Genomic DNA, 17417 nt, shown 5'->3' on the forward strand with positions numbered 1-17417 from the left:
GTCTCCCCAGCGCTCTATACAGCGGGATGACAATCTCCCTCTTCCTTCTTGTTATACCTCTAGCTATGCAGCCAAGCATCCTACTTGCTTTCCCTACCGCCCGACCACACTGCTCACCCATTTTGAGACTGTCAGAAATCGCTACCCCTAAATCCTTCCCTTCTGAAGTTTTTGCTAAAATAGAACTGCCAATACAATTACTCAAATTGAGTATTAAGTATAACTAGGGCCTTATAGAGTGGTATAAGCACCTCCCTTGTCTTGGAGTGTATTCCTCTCTTTATACATCTTAAGATTGTCTTGGCTTTTTTAGCTGCCGCTGCACATTGTTGGCTCATGTTTAGTTTATTGTCCACCAAGACTCTAAGATCTCTCTCACATTCACTGCTGTCGAGAGCGTTTTGGCCCAGTTTGTATGTGTGTTTTGGGTTTTTCTTACCTAGGTTTTAGATCCTATTTTTCTCTGCATTGAACTTCATTTTGTTTGTTTGGGCCTATTGCACTAGTCTGTCTAGATCCCTCTTGTTTAGCTGGTAATCCACCAAGATCATCTCACAGTCACTGCTATTGAGCTATTGAGTGTGGTTTCACCCAGTTTATATGTATTTCTTTGGTTTTTCTTACCTCGGTGTAGGAGCCAGGGTGGTGCAGTGGTTAGTTCAGCAGTTCATATCTCACCACCGGCTCAAGGTTGACTCAGCCTCCCATCCTTCCGAGGTGGGTCAAATGAGGACCCAGATTGTTGGGGGCAAGAGGCTGACTCTGTAAACTGCTTAGAGAGGGCTGTAAAATAATAATAATAATAATAATAATAATAATAATAATAATAATAATTTCTTAGATTTGTATGCCGCCCCTCTCCGAAGACTCGGGGCGGCTCACAACAATAATAAAAAACAATATTATAGCGAAACAAATCTAATATTAAAAGAAGCATATAAAACCCTATCATATTTTAAAACCAAGCAACACATACATACCAAACATAAAATATAAAGAGCCTGGGGAAAAGGTGTCTCAACTCCCCCATGCCTGGAGGTATAGGTGGGTCTTGAGTAGTTTACAAAAGACAAGGAGGGTGGGGGCAGTTCTAATCTCCGGGGGGAGTTGATTCCAGATACCCGGGGCCGCCACAGAGAAGGCTCTTCCCCAAACGACATTGTTTAGTCGACGGGAAGCACTATGAAGCGGTGTACAAGTCTAAATGCTGTAATAAGAAGTGGAAAACCCCTTCTTATTTTTGCCTCAGGGCTGTTATGGGAGTCTCTGTCCCTTGTAGCACCCCCCTCTGCCTTATTGCAGCCACATGTTCTCAATGTTTCAGTGGTCAGAAAGAGCCTCAGCTCCAGACATTAAGAAGTAGGGAAGTGTGAAATTGGAAGGGCTGTTGCAAACACAGCTGGTTTCTGTTCTGAATTTAGGGTGAGATCGGCTGTCTGTCTCTTGCTGTTTTTTCAAAGGGATATTATCTATCTGGGCTTTTTATTGCTATTTTTACTTCTTCTTCTTTTTGCCACATCATCAGTTTTCTTATTATTACAAGCTTCTGATCAGGGCATTTTGTATTTTTGATTAACAGAGTTGGAAGGGAACCTTATAGCAATAGCATTTATTTGTTTGTTTGTTTGTTTGTTTGTTTGTTTGTTTGTTTATTTGAGGGTTTTAGTGGGTATATATCTATATACACATAGTAAAATACATGATGAAGGTTATAGAGGAGATACTCATAGTAAAATATATCTAAGAAATAATAGAAAAGAAGGTATAGTAATAGAACATATCAATGAAAGAATAGAAGAAGAGATATAGGACTAGAAGAAAGGTATAGGAGATATAGGAGAGCAATAGGACAGGGGGCGGAAGGCACTCTAATGCACATGTACTCGCCCCTTACTAACCTCTTAGGAATCTGGATAGGTCAACCGTAGATAATCTAAGGGTAAAGTGTTGTGGGTTTGGGGATGACACTATGGAGTCCGGTAATGAGTTCCACGCTTCAACAACTCGGTTACTGAAGTTGTATTTTTTACAGTCAAGTTTGGAGCGGTTAATATTAAGTTTAAATCTGTTGTGTGCTCTTGTGTTGTTGTGGTTGAAGCTGAAGTAGTCACCGACAGGCAGGACGTTGCAGCATATGATCTTGTGGGCAATACTTAGATCTTGTTTAAGGCATCTTAGTTCTAAGCTTTCTAGGCTCAGGATGGAAAGTCTAGTCTCGTAGGGTATTCTGTTTCGAGTGGAGGAGTGAAGGGCTCTTCTGGTGAAGTATCTTTGGACATTTTCAAGGGTGTTAATGTCTGAGATGCGATATGGGTTCCAAACAGATGAGCTGTATTCGAGGATGGGTCTGGCGAAAGTTTTGTAAATCCTATGGCATCTCAGGATCCCTCCATAGGTGGATTACAGCATTCCTGTCAAACAGACAACAAGTGGTCAAAATAGGAAGCACCATATCCGTATACTGCTTCACAGTGCTTTACAGCCCTCGCTAAGCGGGTTACAGAGAGTAAGCATATTGCCCCCAACAATCTGGGTCATCTAGTCCACCCCCCCACCAACAACCAAGCAGGAGACCCTACAGTGTACCCCATTTCTAACAGATGGCAGTCCAGTCTCTTCTTGAAAGCCTCTGGCAATGGTGCAGCTCCCACAATTTATAAATAACAAAATAATAACAGAATAACAGAGTTGGAAGGGACCTTGGAGGTCATCTAGTCCAACCCCTCAAGCAGGAGACCCCACACCATTACTGACAGAGGGCAGTCCAGTTTCTTCTTGAAAGCCTCTCAGGATGAAGCTCCCACGACTTCCGAAGGCAACTTCTGTTCCATAGGTTGATTTATTTTTATTTATTCATTTATTATTTAGATTTGTATGCCGCCCCTCTCCGCAGACTCGGGGCGGCTCACAGCAAGATACAGCAAATCATGACAAATCCAAATAAATTTAAAAGATTTAAAAAGATTTAAAAAGAACCCCAGGAAATCCCTCCTTATTTCCAGGTTAAATCTCTCCTTGTTCAGTTTCCATCCATTATTTCTTGTCTGGCCTTCAAATGTTTTGAAGAATATGAAAATGAAAAGAATAATACATAGAATAGAATAATACATAGAATAGAACAGAAGAATGAATAGAAAATAAAATAAATATAAACTAGAAACAAAACCAGAAATTAGGAATATTAGGAATAATCAGAGGACAACATAGCAAAGAAGATTATTATTTAATAACTCACATACTAACAACAGCAAGATTGGTGTTCGCACAAACTTGGAAACAAGAAAAGATACCAAATGAAGAGATGGTGATTAGGAAAATGTTAGACTGCGCTAAATTAAGTAAATTAACTTATGAATTACAGAATAAACAAAATAAGGACTACTATAGAGTGTGGGGAAAACTGTATAATAGGATAGAGAAAAAAAATAAGAAAATGAATTAATATTAAAGGGAAAAAATGGAGTAACAAAAACAGAATTGTAAAGTATTAATCACTAAGTAAACTAATATGTATATATATAGGTATGTATAAATGTTTTATGGTGTTTGTTGGTATTATAATCAAAATAAAATAAAAAAATTTAAAATAAGAAAATAAATAGGAATAGACTAAAATATGAATAGAAGATGAACAGAATAAAATAGAATATGAATAGAATAGGATATGAATAGAATAGGATAGAATAGAATTTGAACAGAATAGAATATGAATAGAATAGCATAGCATAGCATGGAATAGAATAGAACAGAGTTGGAAGGGACCTTAGAGGTTTTCTAGTCCAACCCCCTGCTCAGATGGTTATTCAATCTCTTCTTTAAAATTTCCGGTGTTGAAGCATTCACAAATTCTGGAATCAAGCTGTCCCACTGATTAATTGTCCTCACGGTTAGGAAGTTTCTCTTTAATTCCAGGTTGCTTCTCTGCTTGATTAGTTCCCCTCCATGGTTTTTTGTCTTGCCTCCCAGCGCTTTGGAAAATACATTGACCCCCTCTTCTTTGGGTAAGCCCCTCAAATACTGGAAGAGTGCTATCTTGTCCCCCCTAGTCCTTCTTTTCAGTGCCATTATAACTAAATAAAATACAGTGGTACCTCTACTTAAGAACGCCTCTACTTAAGAACTTTTCTAGATAAGAACGGGGTGTTCAAGATTCTTTTGCCTCTTCTTAAGAATAATTTTCTACTTAAGAACCTGAGCCTGGAAAAATTTCCCAGGAAATTTGAGAGCGGCACGAAGGCCCGGCCAGTTTCCTGCCATTCCCCCTTTAATCTCGGCCATCTCGGGCTTTTCTGGGCTGCCAGAGGAGCCTTTCGGTGGCACTTGAGGAGGATTTGGCAGCCCAGAGTGAACGAAGCATTTTCCTTTCTCTGGGCACTTGGAGAGGGAATAAACCTCTGCCAGCACCCAGAGAAAAGAAACGCTCCCTTCGTTCTGGGCAGCGACTGTCCTCCTCCTCTTCTTCTTCCTCCTCTTCCTACCCAAATTCCGAGCTTTTGTTTCTTTCCTAATGGGTTTTCACACATTATTGGCTTTTACATTGATTCCTATGGGAAAAATGGCTTCTTCTTACAAACCTTTCTACTTAAGAACCTGGTCACAGAACAAATTAAGTTCTTAAATAATGTGTAATGTGAAAATTAAAAAAGAAGTGAAGAAAAAGACACCCAATGTGGCTTAAGCTATAAGTGGCTTACTGTGTTTTGCAAAAACCAACCCCAGAATCTCTGCCCTTGGGAAATGGCGGGGTTGTTTGCGTGCGCCTCCTGAACCCGCGTCCACCCAGGCTCCACCCTGCCTACCTGCACCTCCGTGCGAGTTGGCACGAAAACTGGCCTGTGTCTGTGTGCACAGGATCGATGTTTATAGTCCTTATCTGGGCGTGTGCCCAGCCTCACCTGCCTTATCACTTCGGGTTTTTTGCTCCGATTTAACCCCTTGCAAGGGAAGCTCAGTCTGGGACATGCTGGCTCAGGAATTCTGGGAGTTGAAGTCCATCGTGAGTTGTATAAAGGGGCCGGAGATGCCACCACCCCCAATCCACCCCGGAGTTGTGGTGCTTCTGAATATGCAAGTCCAAAGCTGATCCTGCATATTGAAACGGATGTCCAAATGCCACCTCTGTGTTGGTTGGTTGGTTGGTTGGTTGGTTGGTTGGTTGGTTGGTTGGTTGGTTGGTTGGTTGGTTGGTTGGTTGACTTATTTATTTATTTATTTATTTATTGATTGATTGATTGATTGATTGATTGATTGTTAGAGTTGAAAGGGACCATGAAGGCCATCGAGTTCAACCCCCTGCCCAAGCAGGAACCCTACAGCACACCAGTCAAGTGGCAGTTCAATCTTTTCCTAAAAATGTCCAGTGTTGGAATTCACAACGTCCGCTGGTAGGTTGTTCCATTGGCTGATCGCTCTGACCGTCAGGAAGTTCCTCCTTATCTCCATGTTGAATCTCTCCTTGGTCAGCTTCCAGCCGTTGTTCCTCGTCCGGCCCTCTGGTGCCCTGGAGAATAAAGTGACCCCCTCCTCTCTGTGACATGTCCAGTCAACGAAGAAGTGGAAGTGATGTGCCGGTGCCTGGAGGCTGTTAGGGCCTGGATGGGTGTCAACAGACTCAAACTCAACCCGGATAAGACGGAGTGGCTGTGGGTTTTGCCTCCCAAGGATAATCCCATCTGTCCGTCCATTACCCTGTGGGGGGGGAATTATTGACCCCCTCAGAGAGAGTCCGCAACTTGGGCGTCCTCCTCGATCCACAGCTCACATTAGAGAACCATCTTTCAGCTGTGGCGAGGGGGGCGTTTGCCCAGGTTCGTCTGGTGCACAAGTTGCGGCCCTATCTGGACCGGGAGTCACTGCTCACAGTCACTCATGCCCTTATCACCTCGGGGCTCGACTACTGTAATGCTCTCTACATGGGGCTACCTTTGAAAAGTGTTCGGAAACTTCAGATCGTGCAGAATGCAGCTGCGAGGGCAGTCATGGGCTTACCTAGGTACGCCCATGTTTCACCATCACTCCGCAGCCTGCATTGGCTGCCGATCAATTTCCGGTCACAATTCAAAGTGTTGGTTATGACCTTTAAAGCCCTTCATGGCACTGGACCAGAATATCTCCGAGACCGCCTCCTGCCGCACGAATTCCAGCGACCGATTAGGTCCCACAGAGTGGGCCTTCTCCGGGTCCCGTCAACTAAACAATGTCGGTTGGCGGGCCCCAGGGGAAGAGCCTTCTCTGTGGCGGCACCGACTCTCTGGAACCAACTCCCCCCAGAGATTAGAACTACCCCTACTCTTCCTGCCTTCCATAAACTCCTTAAAACCCACCTTTGCCGTCAGGCATGGGGGAATTGAAACACCTCCCCCGGGCATGTTCAATTTATACATGGTATGCTTGTGTGTGTGTCTGTTAGTATATGGGGTTCTTTTAAATCTTTAAATATTTTAATGTTATTTGGATTATTTAGGATTTGTTCTATCTTGTTGTGAGCCGCCCCGAGTCTTCGGAGAGGGGCGGCATACAAATCTAAATAATAAATAATAAATAAATAAATCCCCTTGTATACTTCTAGACTACTATCATGTCCGCTCTGGCCCTCCTTTTCTCTAGGCTATCCATGCCCAGTTCCCTCAGTCTCTCTTTGTAAGTCTTGGTTTCCAGTCCCTTAATCATCTTGGTTGGTCTTTTTTGCACCTTCTCCAGTGTTTCAATGTCTCTTTTGAAGTGTGGTGACCAGAACTGAATACAGTACTCCAGGTGTGGTCGGACCAGGGTGTAGTAGAGTGGTATTAAGACTTCCCTGGTCTTGGAGTGTATTCCCCTGTTGATGTAGCTTAGGATTGTGTTGGCTTTTTTAGCTGCTGCTGCACATTGGTGGCTCATGTTTAGTTGATTGTCCACCAAGACTCCGAGGTCTCTTTCGCAATCGCTACTGCTAAGAGGGGTTTCTCCCAGGTTGTATGTGTGTCCAGAGTTTTTTCTGCCTAGTTGAGGCAGGCAGGATTCCCTTGGGTACCACTTGTTGGGGGTCGAGGGGAAAGGGAGGGTTTTGCCTTCTCTTTCTGCTCAAGATCCCCATGGACAATTGGTGGGCCACTGGGTGACACAGAATGCTGGACTCGATGGGCTTTGGCCCGATTCAGCAGGGCTCTTCTTATGTTCTTATGAAGCCATGAGGACTGCAACCCCATTTTTATCCATTTCTAGAATACAGCCTATAGCCCTGATAGAAGTGGAACGCAGAGCCCTCTTCGTGAGCATCTGGGCTATCGCCAGCTGGTCTTCACTTCAACGGCCTGAAAACTGCCAAAAAACAGGCTGTTTTCCAGCCTTTTGGGGCCATTTTCAGAGTGTTTGGGGGTCATTTTTCAGCTGTTTTCAAGCCATTTTTCAGACCCAAAAAAGTCTGGAAAATGGCCCCAAAACAAGCCTAAATGGGCCATTTTCAGGGCTGTTTTCTGGTCATTTGGGTGTTATTCCTGTGTCAAAAAACGGCCTGGAAACAGCCCCCAAACAGCCTGAAAACTAGCCGCAGCGGAGGCCAAGTCTCGCTCCGGGCTGTGCCCCCTCCGAGCGCTCGCCGCCTGTCCCTGTCAGCGGCCCAGCCACCTTCACCCGTCTTCGCGTTGCTTCGGAAGCCGCTCTGCATCAGCGGTAAGGAAGGCAGAAGGCAAGCAGCAAAGCGGCACTTGGCGAGCGGAGAGGCGCTTTGCTGGCTGCGGGCATTTCGGAAGAGAAAAGAGCCCGCAACACCGGGGGAGGCAGGGGGTCCCGCGCCGCAAAGCAGCCAGAGAGGCTCCCGCGGGGGAAGAAGAGACTAGGGGCCTCCCCTCGGAGGCGGGCGGGGGAGGGGCAGGTAACGCGCACCGCTGCAGGAGGGATAAGGAGCCGAAGCAGGCCCCCGTCCGCCCAGCTGCCCGTCCGGGGATTTGGCAGTGCAGGCCGCTGGGCCCTCCTGCCTGCAGGATCAGCCTCGACAGCCCCCCCCCACTCGCCTAAAGGCCTGGCCGGGAGCCCGCGGGCTCGCCCCAAAAGCGCCTTCGCCCCGGAGAGCAGCCGCCGCCGACCTCTTCCTCGCCCGCAGAGTGGCAGGAGCAGGCCGAGCAGAAGCGCCCCCGCCCCGCGCCGGAGAAGTCGCCCCTCCGAGCCCGACATTCCGGGCAGATGCGGCAGGAGCGAAGCTCACCCACCCGCGGCCCGTTGTGGCTCGGGCGGAGCGGCTTGCCCGGGATGATGCTCTGCCCCGCGAGCGCCTCTGGGACTGGAGGGCAAAACCCCCCCCCGCCCGCTCGCTTGCTCGCTCTCTCGCTCCCGGTGCGTGGGCCCGCGCTGCGTCCGACCGGGCGCCCTCATGTCGAGGTTCTACTGTACTGCCTATTTTGTCTTGAAATATCTAAACTTTATAAATATATCATGGCAAGATTCTTCTTTATGTTGTCTAACAAGTTATTCTGTGAAATTTCCTAAATTTCAGAGTTTTATCCATATCCAGGTTGTGAACTACTATTGCAGTTTTCAAGATCTCTCTCTCTCTGTACTATAGTTTTTTCAGACGTGTCAGATTGATTAGTTTGCAAATCCTCAGATATTTGACTTCCTCCACTTCTCAAAAATTTGTTGAAAGGAAGAAAAAAACCCAAAGTTTTAGCGAGACTATTATTAAGTTTCTACTGTATTACAAAGTGTAGTTAATCTAGCCCAGGAGATTGAAACTCATTAAATTCTCTTTTAACAGTGATAGCTGCTAGCTACTTTATGTAAGATGCTGCCTGGCATTGTCATAAAAGTTATTATTTACCCTTGTATCTGAGCTTTAGTAGAAAGTCAATTATATTTAACATCAAAATGATCCAAGTGAGATGTTGCTTGTTTGTATATTTTCCCAATTCCCCTAGGGCAGTGTTATTGTAATAAATATTTTAGCCTACTTTTTGGTTCAAAATATTTTTTTTCTATTTTCCTCCTCTAAAATCTAAGTGCGTCTTATCAGCAGGTGCGTCTTATAGAGCAAAAAATACAGTACCCAAAAAAACCTGCCTGGAAATGGCTCAAAAATGGCCCAAAACAGGGATGCACATGCCAGCCAGCTGGTCTTTGGGTTTTTGGCACTCTGGTGCGCGCACATGCACGTATGTTCTGGTTTGGGCACTCGGTGCCGAAAACATTTGCCATCATTGGCCTCTAGGAAAATAAGTCAGCTGGAAAAACCCTGGAGGTCTTCTAGTCCAACCCCCTGCATCATTCTGTTCCAGTCTTTTCCATAAAAACCTCTCACAACTTCTGGTGGCAAGCTGTTCCATTGGTTAATTGTCCTCATGTTAGGATTCCCCCTCTCCCTTAATTCCAGGTTGCTTCTGGTCCTTGATTAGTTTCCATCCATTGTTTCTCATCTTGCCTTCAGGGGGCTTTGGAGAATAATTTGACCCCTTCTTCTTTGGGGCAGCCTCTCAAATACAGGGAAACTGTGATCATATCTCCCCTAATTCTTCTTTTCTCCAGACTAGACATAACCAATTCCTGTTACTGTTTTTCGTATGGTTTAGTCTCTGGGCCTTTAATCACCTGATTTGGTTTTTTTTTAAAAAAACACCTTAATTTCCAGAGAATTTCTCCAGAATTTCTTCTCTTCTGGCTTTGAACGGGTCCAAAGACAGGCTACAAGAATGGTGGAAGGTCTTAAGTATAAAACGTATCAGGAAAGACTTAATGAACTCAATCTGTAGAGTCTGGAGGACAGAAGGAAAAGGGGGGACATGATCGAAACATTTAAATATATTAAAGGGTTAAATAAGGTCCAGGAGGGAAGTGTTTTTAATAGGAAAGTGAACACAAGAACAAGGGGACACAATCTGAAGTTAGTTGGGGGAAAGATCAAAAGCAACATGAGAAAATATTATTTCACTGAAAGAGTAGTAGATCCTTGGAACAAACTTCCAGCAGACGTGGTTGGTAAATCCACAGTGACTGAATTTAAACATGCCTGGGATAAACATAGATCCATCCTAAGATAAAATACAGAAAATAGTATAAGGGCAGACTAGATGGATCATGAGGTCTTTTTCTGCCGCCAGTCTTCTATGTTTCTATATTTCCTTTCTCAATACAGTAAAAAATTCTTCATTTCAGGTTGATATGCTTTGATCTTATATCCTGTTTCCCTGAAAATAAGACAGTGTCTTATATTAATTTTTTGCTCCCAAAGATGTGCCCCTCTCCGAAGATTCGGAGACATGTTGGATGTCTGGTGACATAGAGTGGGGGCAGTTCGAATTTCCGGTGAGAATTGATTCCAGAGGGCTGGGGCTGCCACAGAGAAGGCTCTTCCCCTGGGTCCCGCCAAACAACATTGTTTAGTCAATGGGACCCGGAGAAGGCCAACTCTGTGGGACCTGATTGGCCGCTGGGATTCGTGCGGCATATAATACTCTGTTTCCCTGAAAATAAGTCACCCCCGAAAGTAAGACATAGGAGAGATTTCGTAGAATTGCCTAATATAAGGCATCCCTCAAGAGTAAGACCTAGGAGACCATTTCCCATTCCCTTAACAACCCTTAACTCACCATTATTACTGGTACTCACCATTGAATAAGACACTTAGTGATCCTGATATTTATAAACATAATTATTTATTAACAATAATTTTTTTTGTTATTTATTTGCAAAAATTATTAGTTTGGTGATGATGTTTGATGTCATCAGGCAGGGAAAACCGTGGTATAGAAAAAAAACCCGCAAAGTATTTTTTTAATGAATATTTTTTGAAAAAACGTGGTACAGTATAGGCTATTCGTGAAGTTTGAACCCGTGAAAATCAAGGGAACACTGTATTGTATTGCTGTTGTGAGCCGCCCCAAGTCTTCGGAGAGGGCCAGCATACAAATCTAATTAATAATAATAATAATAATAATAATAATAATAATAATAATAATAATTAGAGGCTAATCGATTAGGGATAGCAGCAGTGGTAAAATCCATTTTTTAAAATATTACTACGGGTTCTGTGGGCGTGGCAGGTGACGGATGCTGCAAAATCCCCATTGCCACCCCACTAGTGGGTCAGCCAGCAATGGTATTTACCGATTCTCAGAACTGCTCAAAATTTCCGCTACTGGTTTTCCAGAAACTGTAGGAAACGTGCTGGATTTCACCCCTGGATAGCAATCTGTATGCGCTCAGGAGCACTTGGTTGTGGCGTCCATTTTTCTGCAGGGTTCTTCGAGTGACACCAAACAGATCATTGAAAGAGGCAGAGGAGAAAAATGGATGGGGATGATTGACAAGGACTTATATATAATTATATAATTATATAATAATTATATAATTACTACAGATTGCTGGATGGAGCCCCTGGGTCCCTCCATTGCTGAGCAGGGCTTGGTTTACAGCTTTGGGTGTGTGTCTTTGAGTGTGTCTGTGTGTGTCTTTGTGTGTGTATGTTTGTGACTGTATGTGTGTGTCTGTGTTTGTGTGTGTAGGTCTATGTGTAGGTCTGTGTAGGTCTATATGTGGCTGAGTCTCTGTGTGTGTGTCTGTGTTTGTCTGTGTGCATATCTACGTGTGTGTCTGGATGTCTTTGTATCTGTCTACTTTTAAATCAAGGTTTTTTAACTGTTTGGCTTTTTTAATCATTGGATTTGTATTTTGTATTGCTGTTGTGAGCCGCTCCGAGACTTCGGAGAGGGGTGGCATACAAATCTAATAAATAATTATAATAATAATGTATGAAAGTATGTGTTTGTGTATGTATGTATGTACAGTATGTGTATGTAGGTCTCTGTGTGTATTTATTTTATTTATTTTTATTATACAGTATTTGTCAAACAAGTATAGTTACAGTTTGTGTTAACATAACAAAGTATCAACAAAGTGATAAAAAGGATACTAGGACAGAAGGGCAGGGACGGTAGGCACAATGTGTGTGTGTGGTTTATATGTATGTGTGTATTTTTTATTTTATTTATTTATTTATTCATTCATTCATTTGTCCAATACATAAATACATATGAAAGAGAATAGACATGAAGTAACATATATAAAGATAATATGTAAAAATAGAGGAGAAGATATATGAAAGGAAGAAAATATATATGATATATGAGATAAAGGAAAGACAATTGGACAGGGGACGAAAGGCACACTAATGCACTTATGTGTGTATATTATATGTGTATATATATATATGTGTGTGTGTGTGTGTGTGTGTGTGTGTGTTTTCGTAGATTTTCACGGGTATATGTATGTAGATTGTTCTGAGTTCGGGTTTTGCCCCGTGTAATATTTTGAGTGTCTATGCAGCACGAAGCTTATAACTTCAGCCTGAAGATGGTGAATGTGATTTCACCGAAACGTCGCATAGACACTCAAAATATTACATGGGGCAAAACCCGAACTCAGAACAATCTACATATATATGTACAGTATATGTATATTATATACACTGCTCCAAAAACTAAAAGGGAACGCTCAAAGAACACACCCTAGATCTGAATGAATGAAATATTCTCACTGAATACTTTGTCCTCTACAAAGTTGAATGTGCACAACAGCATGGGAAATTGACTGTCAATCAGCGTTGGTGGACAGTTGGATTTCACAGAAGTTTGATTTACTTGGAGTTCTATTGTGTTGTCGAAGTGCTCCCTTTATTTATTTATTTATTTTTTGAGCAGTGTAGAATATGTGTATATGTGTATATTGTGTGCGTGTGTGTGTGAGAGAGAGAGACGCAATAAACTCGCGTGGACCAAACCACCATCCCCACAAACCAGGGCTGAGGCGCCGTGTGGCAACTCACCTTCTTTCCCTTCCCGCCTTTTTTCCAGCGCGCAGCTGAGGCAGCCCGGCCCGAAGGGTTAAAGCCGCGCCGGGGATTGACCGAGTGTCCGGCCGGGCGGCGGCTGAGGCGGCGGCGCAGGGGAGGAAAGCAGCGGAGGCGGGAGGAGGGAAGGCGGCAGCCAGCCAGCCAGGGGCGGGGAGACTCCCGGGGCTTCGCCGTCGAGCTTTGGGAGGCGCCTGCCGGCCGAGGAAAGCCGCTCGGGGGAACCGGAGGAACCGCAAGCAGGGCGGGCGAAGGTAAGGCTGGGCTGGGGGCTCGGAGGCTGGAAACCCCGGAAGGCATCGGCCCTGTTTTCTTTCTCTTCTCGTTGTTCTGTCGAGTCTCTGAGCATGGACAGAGCTTTCCCTCGGATTAAGAAGAGTTGGGAGGCACTTTAGAGGTCTTCTAGCCCAACCCGGTTTTATAATTATAGCATGTTAAAAAAAGGGGAGAGGGGATATAATAATAATAATAATAATAATAATAATAATAATAATAATAATAACAACAACAATAACAGTAATAATAACAACAGTAATAGTAATACAGTAATAGTAATAATAGTAATAATAGTACATTAATAGTAATAATACAGTAATCCCTCGCTACTTCGTGTTCCCTTTATTTTTTTTTGAGCAGTGTGTGTACAGGTATATCTGTCTGTATTGGGGGAAAGATCAAAAGCAACGTGAGGAAATATTATTTCACTGAAAGAGTAGTAGATGCTTGGAACAAACTTCCAGCAGATGTGGCTGATAAATCCACAGTAACTGAATTTAAACATGCCTGGGATAAACATATATCCATCCTAAGATAAAATACAGGAAATAGTATAAGGGCAGACTAGATGGACCATGAGGTCTTCTTCTGCAGTCAGTCTTCTATGTTTCTATGTATTTATGTATGTGTATTTTTATGTGTGTATATATATATGTGTATATACAGTAATCCCTCGCTACTTCACGATTCATCTTTCGCGGATTCACTGCTTCATGGGTTTTCAAAGGGGTCTTAAATCCCTTAAATCCATAAAAAAATTAAATCCATTCAAAATTCATAAAATTCTTCTACAGCAGTGTTTCCCAACCTTGGCAACTTGAAGATATTTGGACTTCAATTCTCAGAATTCCCCAGCCAGCGAATGCTGGCTGGGGAATTCTGGGAGTTGAAGTCCAGATATCTTGAGGTTGCCAAGGTTGGGAAACACTGTTCTACAGTACTACTCTACTCTGTTAAAGAAACTGGTAGGATATCACATGTAGTTCCTGCTGAGAAACATTATAGAATGATTGTTTAATGCAATCGGTGGGTTTTAAAAGTCCAAATACTGTACTCATTAAATACATAAAAAAATACCTTTCCTCTACTTCATGGAAATTCATTTTTCACGGTTGGTCTTGGAACGCATCCCATGCGAAAAATGAGGGATCACTGTAATAATAATAATAATAATAATAATAATAATAATAATAATAATAATAATAATTTATTAGACTTGTATGCCGCCTCTCTCCGAGGACTCGGAGTGGCTCACAACAAATAATACAAATACAAATCTAATATTAAAAATAGTTATAAAAAAACCATTATAAAAAGCAGTCATACAATTCAGACAAGCAATACATAAAATAAAACAGCTAGGGGTATATCAGTTTCCCCAAGCCTGGCGACATAGGTGGGCTTTCAAGAGCTTTGAGAAAGGCAAGGAGGGTGGGGGCAGTCCTTATCCCCGGGGGGGGAGTTGATTCCAGAGGGCCGGGGCCACCACAGAGAAGGCTCTTCCCCTGGGTCCCGCCAGACGACATTGCTTTGCTATCTTTAGTTGATCGTTTTTATGCACCCGGAGCATGCACAGAGTGCTTTCCCCTTTGAGCGCAGGTGGTCCTCGACTTATAACAGTTCGTTTAGCGACCATTGGAACAGCACTGAAAAATGTGCCGGTTTTGGTTAGTGGGAACTTCCAATTTGGCGTTTTGTACTTGCTCAGAAACTATTTACTACTTATGTAGTAAAGCAGGAAGAGGGAGATTGTGATCCTGCTGTATAGAGCGCTGGTGATTTGGAATACTGTGTCCAGTTCTGGAGACCTCACCTACAAAAAGAGATGGATAAATATTGAATGGGTCCAAAGACGGGCTACAAAAATGGAGGAAGGTCTGAAGCATAAAACTTATCAGGAAAGACTTAATGAACTCAATCTGTATGGAGGACAGAAGGGAAAGGGGGGACATGATCGAAACATTTAAATATGTCAATGGGTTAAATAAAGTTCAGGAGGGAAGTGTTTTTAATAGGAAAGTGAACCCAAGAACAAGGGGGCAAAATCTGAGGTTAGTTGGGGGAAAGAGCAGAAGCCACGTGAGAAAATATTATTTTACCGAAAGAGTAGTAGATGCTTGGAACAAACTTCCAGCAGACGTGGTTGGTAAATCCACAGTAACTGAATTTAAACATCCCTGGAATAAACATATGTCCATCCTAAGATAAAATACAGGAAATAGTATAAGGGCAGACTTCTAGGTTTCTATGTCTCCTGGAGACTGAAGTAGAGGTGGTCCTCGACTTACAACGAACGGCTCATTTAGTGACTGTTCAAAGCTACGACGGCACTGAAAAAAGGACCGTTTTTCTCAGTTACAACTTGTCCTTTTGGTCATACGATCAAAATTCAGAGGCTTGGCAACTGCTTCGCACTTGCGACCGTTGCTGGGTCCCAAGGTCACATGGTCCCCTTTTGCGACTTTCTGACAGGCGATGGGGAAGCCCGATTTGCTTAACAACTGGATTATTAAATGACCAACTGCACTGATTCGCTTAACAACCGTGCCAAAAAGATCATAAAATAGGGATAAAGTTCACTTAACAAAGGTTCTCGCTTAACAACAGAAACTTTGGGCTACGTTGGGGTTGTAAATCAAGGACTACACGTAGTTGTGGGTGGGAAACTGGCATGGAGGATTAGACAAAACATGGTGTGTGGTTTTCTTTTTTTCTGCGAGAACTTCCTGGATCTGAGATTGTTGCAGTGTTTATACTTTTTGCTGCATATTTTTTCTTCTTCCTGGTGACGTTTTATCCCAAAATTTGAGATTTTAAAATTTGGGTAGGGAAACGAGTTTGCGATCAAGTCGGGATTAATCAGTTTCTTCTGTAGGCAGGAATGAGGGTTGAATTTTATGGCGTCAGTTTACTGTCACTGTGAAATTATTTAGAGTTAACTTTTAACTCACTGTGTCCAATTTAACTCATTGTGCCCGGCCAATGTCATTGCCTGGGTTGACTGGCAAGTTGCAGATAGAGAGGGAAGTGAGAGAGGCAGAAACTAAGTGTGGGGATTGAAGAATGGAGTGGAAGGAATCTTAGGTTTGAACCTGTGTAAGGCTGAGTTCACACAATCTACTTCATCCCGTTGGATTAAGAGTGAGTGGCTGCATTGGTTCGACAGCAGAGGTCCCCAAACCTGGCAAGTTTTAGACTTGTGGACTTCAACTCCCAGAATTCCCCAGCCAGCAAACATGGCAGCTTTAAGACTTGTGGACTTCAACAGCATAGCTTGCCGGAGAATTCTAGGAGTTGAAGTCCACAAGGCTTAAAATTGCCAAGTTTGAAGACCTCTGTTCTGCAGGTTAAGCTGAGAGAGTATTGTTGTGATTTAGCACAATTACTGCTCGAGCTGTAATGACCACATTTGAACTTCAAGCTTTCTGTTGCTAAGTGAGATATTTTGTTCAATCAGTTTTACCCCATTTTAGGATTTTTCTGTCCCCAGTTGTTAAGTGAGTTATTGCTATTTGGGGCAATAGGCTGGCTCTGTAAACTGCTTAGAGAGGGCTGCCGAGGACACTGAAGCGATATATAATAATAATAATTTAATAATAATTTATTAGATTTGTATGCCGCCCCTCTCCGAAGACTCAGGGCGGCTCACAACAACTCTATCTCTATGTATCTCTATATAAATCTATGTACTGTTACTATTTAGGAATTAGGAAAAGGTTGGGGGTAGGATAGGATTTGGAATATGGAATAGGATAGAGATAGGATAGGATACAATATAGAATGGAATGGAATGGAATACGGAATAGAATAGAATTCTTTATTGGCCAAGTGTGATTGGACACACAAGGAATTTGTCTTTGGTGCATATGCTCTCAGTGTACATAAAAGAAAAGAGACATTTGTCAAGAATCATGTGGCAAAAATAATCCTTAATGATTGTCATAGGGTACAAATAAGTAATCGAAACAATCAGTATTAATATAAATCGTACAAGTTACATTCCTACGGTCATAAGTGAGAGGAGATGGGTGACAGGAACGATGAGAAAAAAACTAGTAGGAATAGTAATGCAGCCTTAGTGAATAGTTTGACAGTGATGAGGAATTATTTGTTTAGCAGAGTGATGGCGTTGGGGGGGGATGTTCTTGTGTCTAGTTGTTCTGTGTGCAGTGCGCTATACAGTACATATGTATATGTATATCTCTATATCTCTATCTTTATATATCTCTTTCTCTATATATAGTATCTCTATCTCTCTATCAATATCTATCTATCTAGCACTATCTATGTCTATATCTCTATATCTATATACAGTAGTCCCTCGCTA

The 17417-nt window shown here is 42.8% G+C and overlaps 2 protein-coding genes across 3 annotated transcripts in view; both read left to right on the forward strand.

The window, feature by feature from the left end:
* Positions 1 to 17417, forward strand: part of FRMD8 (FERM domain containing 8) — a 543310-nt gene that overhangs the window by 172993 nt on the left and 352900 nt on the right. The gene's annotated exons all lie outside the window — the stretch shown is intronic.
* Positions 12946 to 17417, forward strand: part of ARHGEF2 (Rho/Rac guanine nucleotide exchange factor 2) — a 292733-nt gene continuing 288261 nt past the window's right edge. The window contains exon 1 of one of the 2 annotated variants that reach the window (XM_070766661.1): positions 12946 to 13068. The gene's annotated coding sequence lies outside the window, so the exon portion shown is untranslated. The remainder of the gene's footprint in view (positions 13069 to 17417) is intronic. The other variant, XM_070766662.1, reaches the window with a different exon arrangement.

The sequence above is a fragment of the Erythrolamprus reginae genome, chromosome 13, assembly GCF_031021105.1.
Source record: "Erythrolamprus reginae isolate rEryReg1 chromosome 13, rEryReg1.hap1, whole genome shotgun sequence".
NCBI lineage: Eukaryota > Metazoa > Chordata > Lepidosauria > Squamata > Dipsadidae > Erythrolamprus > Erythrolamprus reginae.